Genomic DNA, 8,413 nt, shown 5'->3' with positions numbered 1-8,413 from the left:
CAGAGAAATGCAAATCAAAACCACCCTAAAATACCATCTCACTCCAGTGAGATTGGCAGCCATTATGAAGTCAAACAACAACAAGTGCTGGCGAGGATGTGGGGACAAGGGTACACTTGTACATTGCTGGTGGGACTGCAAATTGGTGCAGCCAATTTGGAAAGCAGTATGGAGATTTCTTGGAAAGCTGGTAATGGAACCACCATTTGACCCAGCTATTCCCCTTCTCGGTCTATTCCCTAAAGACCTAAAAAGAGCATACTACAGGGACACTGCTACATCGATGTTCATAGCAGCACAATTCACAATAGCAAGACTGTGGAAAAGCCCAACTTAAACCAGGAAAATCTGCTTGATGTTGTGGTAATGGTCCTCCATGGTCAACCCATTGAAGATGGCATTTCTTTTCCCACCAATGGCAGACATGCCAATTGCTATTTTTAAGCTGGACTTTCTCGGCAATATGAGTGGCTTCACTTGTAGTCTGGGATGTGTCAGTGGCTGGGGTGTGGATTATGGACCCATGCCCTCTCTCATGTAAACCCAGATTGCTGCCCACAAAGTCTTTACCCAGAGAGTCATGATTTTCAGCCAAAGGCATTTCTCCCCTCTATGTGTGAGTGGTACATATTTGAGATAAAAAGTTTTACTTATGAGCCTGTGTCCAACTAGTATTTTTTTAATTAAAAAAACTATTCAATTCTGTATGATCAGCTTGTCAGAATAAACAGCTAAATCCTCAGCTACAATATGTGTGCCCATGGTATTGACAAATGTTGACTATAGGCTCAGATTGACAGAAAGATATGTAGAACCACTTGAAGAAGCAGGCTTTTAGCTGAGTTTTGAAGGCTATAATGGACACTTGTTGGGAGGTCAACCACAGAATTGAGAGATGGAAGGGATTTTAGAAATATTCTAAGCCCCCATCTTGCCATTAAGGAAAAGTGGCTTCTGTGGCTTTTAAAATGTCAGGGGCAGAAGTGATACATGAGTAGCAATACAAATTTACAAATTGCAAAAACCTATTTTGATGTCATTGGTTTATATCACACAATACATAATACTACTTTAGTAATATGATCTCGATTGATCATAAGATATTTCTGACTTGCTTCTATGCAAATCATTCTATTTAGTCATAAAATTTATACTCTTAGTGACTTCATGTTCAATTGGTATAATTAAATGATATTGGTCACTCTTGGCAAATGCAAGATGGCAAATAATTTTTTATAATATTTGATTTTGAGAAGGATCTTCCACTAATGTGACTGCTACTAAGTAGTTAAGGATTTTTATAGAGATGACAAATTGGGATAAATTTCTGATGAATTATATCAAAAAATACATCTCAAGCTGGCAATTATCAAAGGATAATTTCTCTAATAAAGATTTAATTCTTCATACAAATTAGTTTCACCCAAATATGAATTTAATTTTAAATGCAAATATATCGCATAGTGTTTTAGTGTTTCCTCTGACATTTTCTGTAACTTGTAGAGACCAAAAATATAAACATAAATGGCTCGATTATTAGTGTACAATTCAAAATGCTTGTTTATGCATTCTATCACTCTTCACTCAATTATAAGAAAATATTCAATTTAATAGTGCCTTCTCCTCCTTAAAAATCAACTTCTCTGAGGTTTCATATAAAATAATTTTCTTTTTCATACAATATAATGATTTTTTAATATTTATTTTTCAGTTTTCGGTGGATACAACATCTTTATTTTATTTTTATGTGGTGCTGAGGATCGAACCCAGCGCCCCATGCATGCCCGGTAAGCGCGTTACCACTTGAGCCACATCCCCAGCCCAATAATATAATGATTTTTAGATTTAACATTTATATACATTTATATCTAAGCCTATAGATACTTGTTTTCCATTGTTCCTACAGTTTTCAAAAGAAGAGATTCTTTGCGGTCCAATAGCTCAATTATATAACTAATTATTATTGCCATTTTGCATATTTTTTTTTTCTTGTAATAATCAACTGCCAAAGTTATGGTCTGAGTGCATTAGTTTCTGCACTGACATTTGTGTTGGAGAATTAACATCTGTGTAGATGATGCAAGGGTAGGTTCTGGGGGCAGATAGGCCAGCTGTTCTCCTACTGTAGGCTCTAGTGCCATGTGAAGTCTCTCTTTTCCTGGGGCCATGGCCACTGCCACCATCTGCTGCTTCTGCTGCTATTGCTGACATCACTACCAACGCCCCAGCCTGGCATTTTCTCTGAGGCACCACAGCACTCCAGGTTACTGAAGGTATGCATGTAGGCATGCAGCAGTGTACTACTGGTCAGTACTCACATTGCTAGCTGCTTGCTGTGTTTGTGGGTCTGAGCCTACACTTGCTCACAAATACACCTAGTGCATCTTCTCTGCTCATATGCATATTATGTTGTCTCTTCAGATTTCACTTTCAAAACACAAGTTCAAAGATCAAATTATTAAGAAATTCAAGATGGTGATAGCAGAATGTTAAGCCAAGCATGGAGCCCTGTTCAGAGAGCTGGACCCTGTGCAACTATCTGGGCTGCATGCCCACAAAATTGGCCCTGTCCACAACAAAGATTGATCCAGTCCAAAATGTTAATAGTATGGAGGTTGAGAAATCTGCTGCAGATTAATTTTGCCTGATTTAGAATTTAATTTAAATGGTATCCAACTGTATATAATTCTACCCATCCTTTTTATACTTATTGATAATTTTAAATCATTTTATAATCATTTATAATTTTTTGAATTCACATACAATAACTTTACTCCTTTGAGTGCACAGATCTGTGAGTATTGACAAGTGCATAGAGTTGGGTAATCAACACCACAATAATCAATATAGAGAAAAGTTCCATTACCTTTCAAGATATATCTCAGGTGCAATTAGAGATAATAGAACAGAGACCTACTGCATGAGAAACAAGAATCTGTATTTATGCAAGAATTTTGAGTATGATATGGAAACTACTTGATTTGGGAGTTGAAGGAAAAAGAATATGATCAAATCCATGTGATTGAGAGTACAAAAGGGGGTGTCTGCTGGTGGTACAAGGAAATTTGTGAGGAATTAATCAAGTGATTATATATTTTTAATAATCTGGATCTGGATCTGGATTTTTCTGAAATACTAGAGTGTCCTTCATTCAGAACCATACTGGGACTATTGGATTTATTTCTGACTGTTACTTCTGAGATTGCTTCCTTCTGTTTAGGCAGAACAAAATAGCAAAAGGAAAGGAACATATGGATAGAATAAGCACATACAATGTATCATAGCCCAAGGCAGGTGATTCTACCTGGGGAAATATCTCAAGGTGTTACAGATTGATTTGTGGTCTTAATTAGTTTAAATATTCCCAAGTACATTTTGAAAAGAAGATAACACACAGTCTAGCTGGAAAAAAAAAGAAGAAAGAAGAGAAAGATCATAATGCATAATGTACAAAAAAAAATAAGTCAACATAGGGAATGTATTTAAGACAGCAGTTTCAACACTCTATTTCATGAAATAGCAGGTGGCAAAATGAGTCACAAATGCCCACATCATTTTTTTTCTACTATTATTCTGTGTTGGCTAACTGAATTGTGTCCAAATTTTACACAAATGAAACAGGAATCTGGCTGTCCAGGCAGCGTAACTGGAATGGGTCAAAGCATTTGATATCAGCTCTGCAAATTCCCAGAACTGGGTATAATGGACAAAATCTAAGCTGTGCGTCTATATGTGTACACAAACTCGTACCCCCATCTATTATGCAAAGAGGCGTTCCATAGACTTTTATGGGGTGTTTATGAGGTTGTGTGTAAATTAAAATTAAATATGCATGTGTTTTTGTTTTATAGGCCCTAAACTTGATGAAATAATTGAGCATTTGCTTATTGAGCCATGATGTTGTCCTTCTGTTCTATGATGCTTCGATTTTTGGATTGCCAACTGGCAAGAAGTGATTTCCAATGGAGAGAATGTTTCCTTCCAGACACAGTGGATTTATCATAAGGGAGATAATAGCAGAAGAAAAGGAAGGCAACGGGGGACTTGGGAAGGCAGAAGGAGAATGTCTAGAGGCAGTGTGAGTGGTGAATAAATATTCATGGGTGATGGCAGGCATAGGTAAATAATAATAATGTTATAAAAATATCTCATATTTATTATAAAAACATAATATTCTAAGACACTTCTTATAAGATTATAATAAAATATTTCTTGGACATTACCTTGCCCAAGATTGAATCAAGATAAAATTAAAGTTAATTTGATATTTATCTTCAAGTGGTCTCTATTCTTTCCTCTTGTGCATATATATATATGTATGAACTAAAGCTTGTAATTTGATTTCTGAAAGTAACTGAAATACAACCTCCCAACTCCCCTTCTTTCCTTCGTAATCCATGAATAACATGGGCTGTTAGTCATGCCTGGGGGCGCTCATAGAATGGCTTCACCAAGAAATGACATGTCAACTTTAACTTGGGTTTTATGGCAGATTTTATAGAGAAGAAGAAAAATAACTGTTTATCAAACCGACAGTGACTAGCATCATCACTGACTAGGTTTCTTGAAATGCAAACACTGACTCCATTTGAACACATGCACATTTCATTCATGGTTCTTTTGTCTTAAAATGTTAAGGATTACTCATCTGTATAATTTTTCTGGTTCAGGTAAATTCGGAGCACGTGAAGCAGCACTGAGCCAGAGAACAGTCTGAATCTAAGGACCACTGCCTACCAAGCCAAACTAGGGTTTATCACAAGGGCTAGTTGATTCTAGAATGTGCTATTAATCCTATGTATATAAAGAATTGAAAAGGGAATGGGAAAAGGAGGAAGCAAAAAAAAATATCAATATTTAAAGAGTACTTATTATGCATGGTCAGTGCGATCACATTGTCTTCAGAGTCCATGTGGTGACATCTACCTACACTGGAGAGATGGCCATAAGCCACAGCAAAAAAAAGAGATTGTCCTTTTGTGTTTAGAGGATTTGGAAACTCTCACAATATCAACCACAGTCAACGTCTTTTTTAGTAGAAATTACTTCTGTTGCATCCTCTTTTAGGGAAAGGTGGAGTGAACAGAAAGTGGCATTTTAGGAAGAATGACAGGCAAAGGTTGTCAAGGCAGGTGGAAACACTATCAAAGAACCATCCCAAAGACCTTGCTGAAAAGAAGAGCAGGGTTCTTGGCTAAGTAGCACTGAATTGTGCTGCTTGCAGAGCAAACTTATACCCACAGTGAGTGTGGTTAACGTGAAGGTGTGCCTCTTCAGGACCACACCTCTTACAGTGCAGGTCACACTCATGACAGAGAAAGGCAAGAGCACACAGACTAGTGACCAGGACCTGACCCTGGACATCTCTGATGGGCTGGACTTGTTCTAGAGCTTTCCACCAAATGGGCCAAGGTGTTGCTAGATATGCCTTATATTTCAGCTCCTACTTCAGGCCCTCTCTGCTTCCTTCCCCTCTTCTTCTCAGGTTGATCCCTAATAAACACTGTGCTTCAGCATCTGATTCTGGAGAATCCAACCTACAACAAATGTCTTTAGAGGAGAGAGAAACTCCTGAGGATGTCTCAATAGCTGTGGCACCTACTGTGTGGAACACCATGCAGATAATACCCTTTGTTCTACTCCCCTGCTTATAATAAATCTCTTTGATATATGTGTGCTTTGCCTAAAAGGAAAGAATGTGCTGATCAGGACTTTTGCCACATCCAAAGTTCCTCCACTGATCCCATACCTTCTCCCCCCCCCCCATTATGGATTAGCATCCACTTATCAGAGAAAACATTTGATCCCTGTTTTTTTGAGATTGGCTTATTTCACTAAGCATGATATTCTCCAACCCCATCCATTTACCTGCAAATGCCATAATTTTATTCGCTTTTAATGCTGAGGAATATTCCATTGTGTATATATACCACAGTTTATTTATTCATCAGTTGAAGGCAGCTAGGTTGCTTCCCCAGTTTAGCAACTTTGAATTGTACTGCTATAAACATTAAAGTGGCTGCGTCACTGTAGTATGCTTAGGTATAAACCGAGGAGTGGGATAGCTGGGTCAAATGGTGGTTCCATTGCAAGCTTTCTGAGGAATCTCCACACTGCTTTCCAGAGTGATTGCACCAATTTGTAGTCCCATCAGCAATGTATGAGTGCACCCTTTTCCCTACATCCTTGTCAACATTTATTGTTACTTGTATTGTTGATTGTTGCCATTCTGACTGGAGTGAGATAAAATCACAGAGTAGTTTTAATTTGCATTTCTATAATTGCTAGTGATGTTGAACATTTTTTTCATTTATTTGTTGATCATTCTTACTTCTTCTTCTGTAAAGTGTCTGTTCAGCTCCTTAGATCATTTATTGATTGGGCTATTTATTTATTTATTTATGTATTTTTATGTTAGCTTTTTGAGTTCTTTATATATCCTGGAAATTAATGCTGTATTTGAGATGCAGGTGGTAAAGATTTTCTCCCATTCTGAGGACCTTCTCTTCACATTATTGATGGTTTCCTTTGCTGAGAGGAAGCTTTTTAGTTTGAATCCATCCCATTTATTGATTCTTGATTTTATTTCTTGCATTTGAGGAGTCTTGTTAAGGAAAATGGGGCCTAATTTGAAACGGTGAAGATTTGGGCCTAGTTTTTTTTTTTTTTTTTCTATTAGGCATAGGGTCTTGGTATAATTCTTAGGTCCTTAATCTACTTTGAGTTGAGTTTTGTGCATGGTAAGAGATATGGGTTTAGTTTCATTTTGCTGAATATGGATTTCCAGTTCTTCCAACACCATTTGTTGAAGAGGTTATCTCTTCTCCAATGTGTGTTTTTGGCTTCTTTGTATAGTATGAGTAAGTGTATTTATGTGGGTTTATCTGTCTTTTATTCTGTACCATTGGTCTACATGTTTATTTGGGGGCCAATATCATGCCGTTTTTGTTACTATAGTTCTGTAATATAATTTAAGGTCGGTAATGCCTGCTGTTTCACTCTTAATGCTAATGATTGCTTTGTCTATTCTGGGTCTTTTATTTTTCCAAATGAGTTTCATGATTGCTTTTTCTATTTCTATAAGGAATGACGTTGGGGTTTTAATTGGAATTGCATTAAATCTGATCAGGCCATCTTAAGTATCTTGTTCACCTGGCAGTTGTATTTTTCTTTACAAATAAGTAAATTTGCCCTTTGATTAACTCACTTTCTGAAAACATTAAAATGAGTCTGTTCCTGGGACATGGACTCATTCTCAAAGTGTCTACAAATTCAACATCTTGAACCTGTAGGATTCAGAACACAAACTGGACTATGGCGAGGTCAATGCTATGTTAGGGAACAGATTATTTCGTCTAACATGCCATCCTTTGATGGACTCTTCTGCCTTACATTCTTTAGGGTTCTTTTAGTTCTCTCGGTCTTGAATACCACCATTTCCACCACCACAGTATAGGTCTGTGCCCCAACCTTGACCAGTGAATTTCCCTCTTCTGGAATTTGGATTTCTAGTGAAGATGCGAACTAGGGGCCCGAGGGCAGTTGGAGTTGAGTCATAGGATATTGAGGCTCAAGAGATTGTCCTTGAATTCCTGGTACTGCTTTTCCTAAAACCTTCCTAAGTTCCTCGAACTTCCAAGCCTTGTTTATTCAGCTCTTCTTTGATTTGTAAACTATCCTAGCAGTCTTCCAACAAATTCTCAAATTATTCAATGTATTGTCAGGTTTCAGGAGGTAAACAGAACCTACTTTTGAGTTTTGGTAAATGCAGAGGATTTTAACTGGGTGAGGGAGATCTGTGAAGTCAACCCCACACTGTGACACCCCCTAGAGATTAGCCACAGAAGAATGCTACTGTCTGTCACCTTCAGGCTACAGGGACAAGGTGAAGAGATGATGTTTGCAGAGCCAGGAACACAGGGTTGCCTGAAAGAATCTGGAACCATAGTAGACCTGCCTGGAAGGACCCAAAAATAATACAGGAGACCCAGTTGCAGCAGGAGAAACTGCTGTAGGCAGAGGGCAAGGCTGACCAGGTCAGCACAACTGTGTTTCAGAGTCCAGTGCCCCACTGTCCAGATACCTTTCAGTCACCTGAAAAATTCCCTAACCACTGGGGGGCGATCTTCAGAAGCAGAGAGCTTATATTCCTCAGATGGTCATTTGTACTATGGATTGTAGATCTTGTTAAAATGGTAATTATATAAATCATACACTGTGCCAGGCACTGTTTAAATTTTTTTCTCATAAAGTAGATGTAAACACCCAATACAAACTCATGTAGCTGCAAGGAATTGGCATTAAGAAGGGCCGACCCCAAATCATATGTATTCAAGACTTTTTCAAGACCACCCAAGAAAAGGTTAGTTTAACCTTGCTCTCTTAATAATTCTAAACTGAAAATATATGTGTC

This window comes from Marmota marmota, unplaced genomic scaffold, assembly GCF_001458135.2.
Source record: "Marmota marmota marmota unplaced genomic scaffold, marMar, whole genome shotgun sequence".
In the NCBI taxonomy this organism is placed as follows: Eukaryota; Metazoa; Chordata; class Mammalia; order Rodentia; family Sciuridae; genus Marmota; species Marmota marmota.
This window is presented reverse-complemented; position numbering follows the sequence as displayed.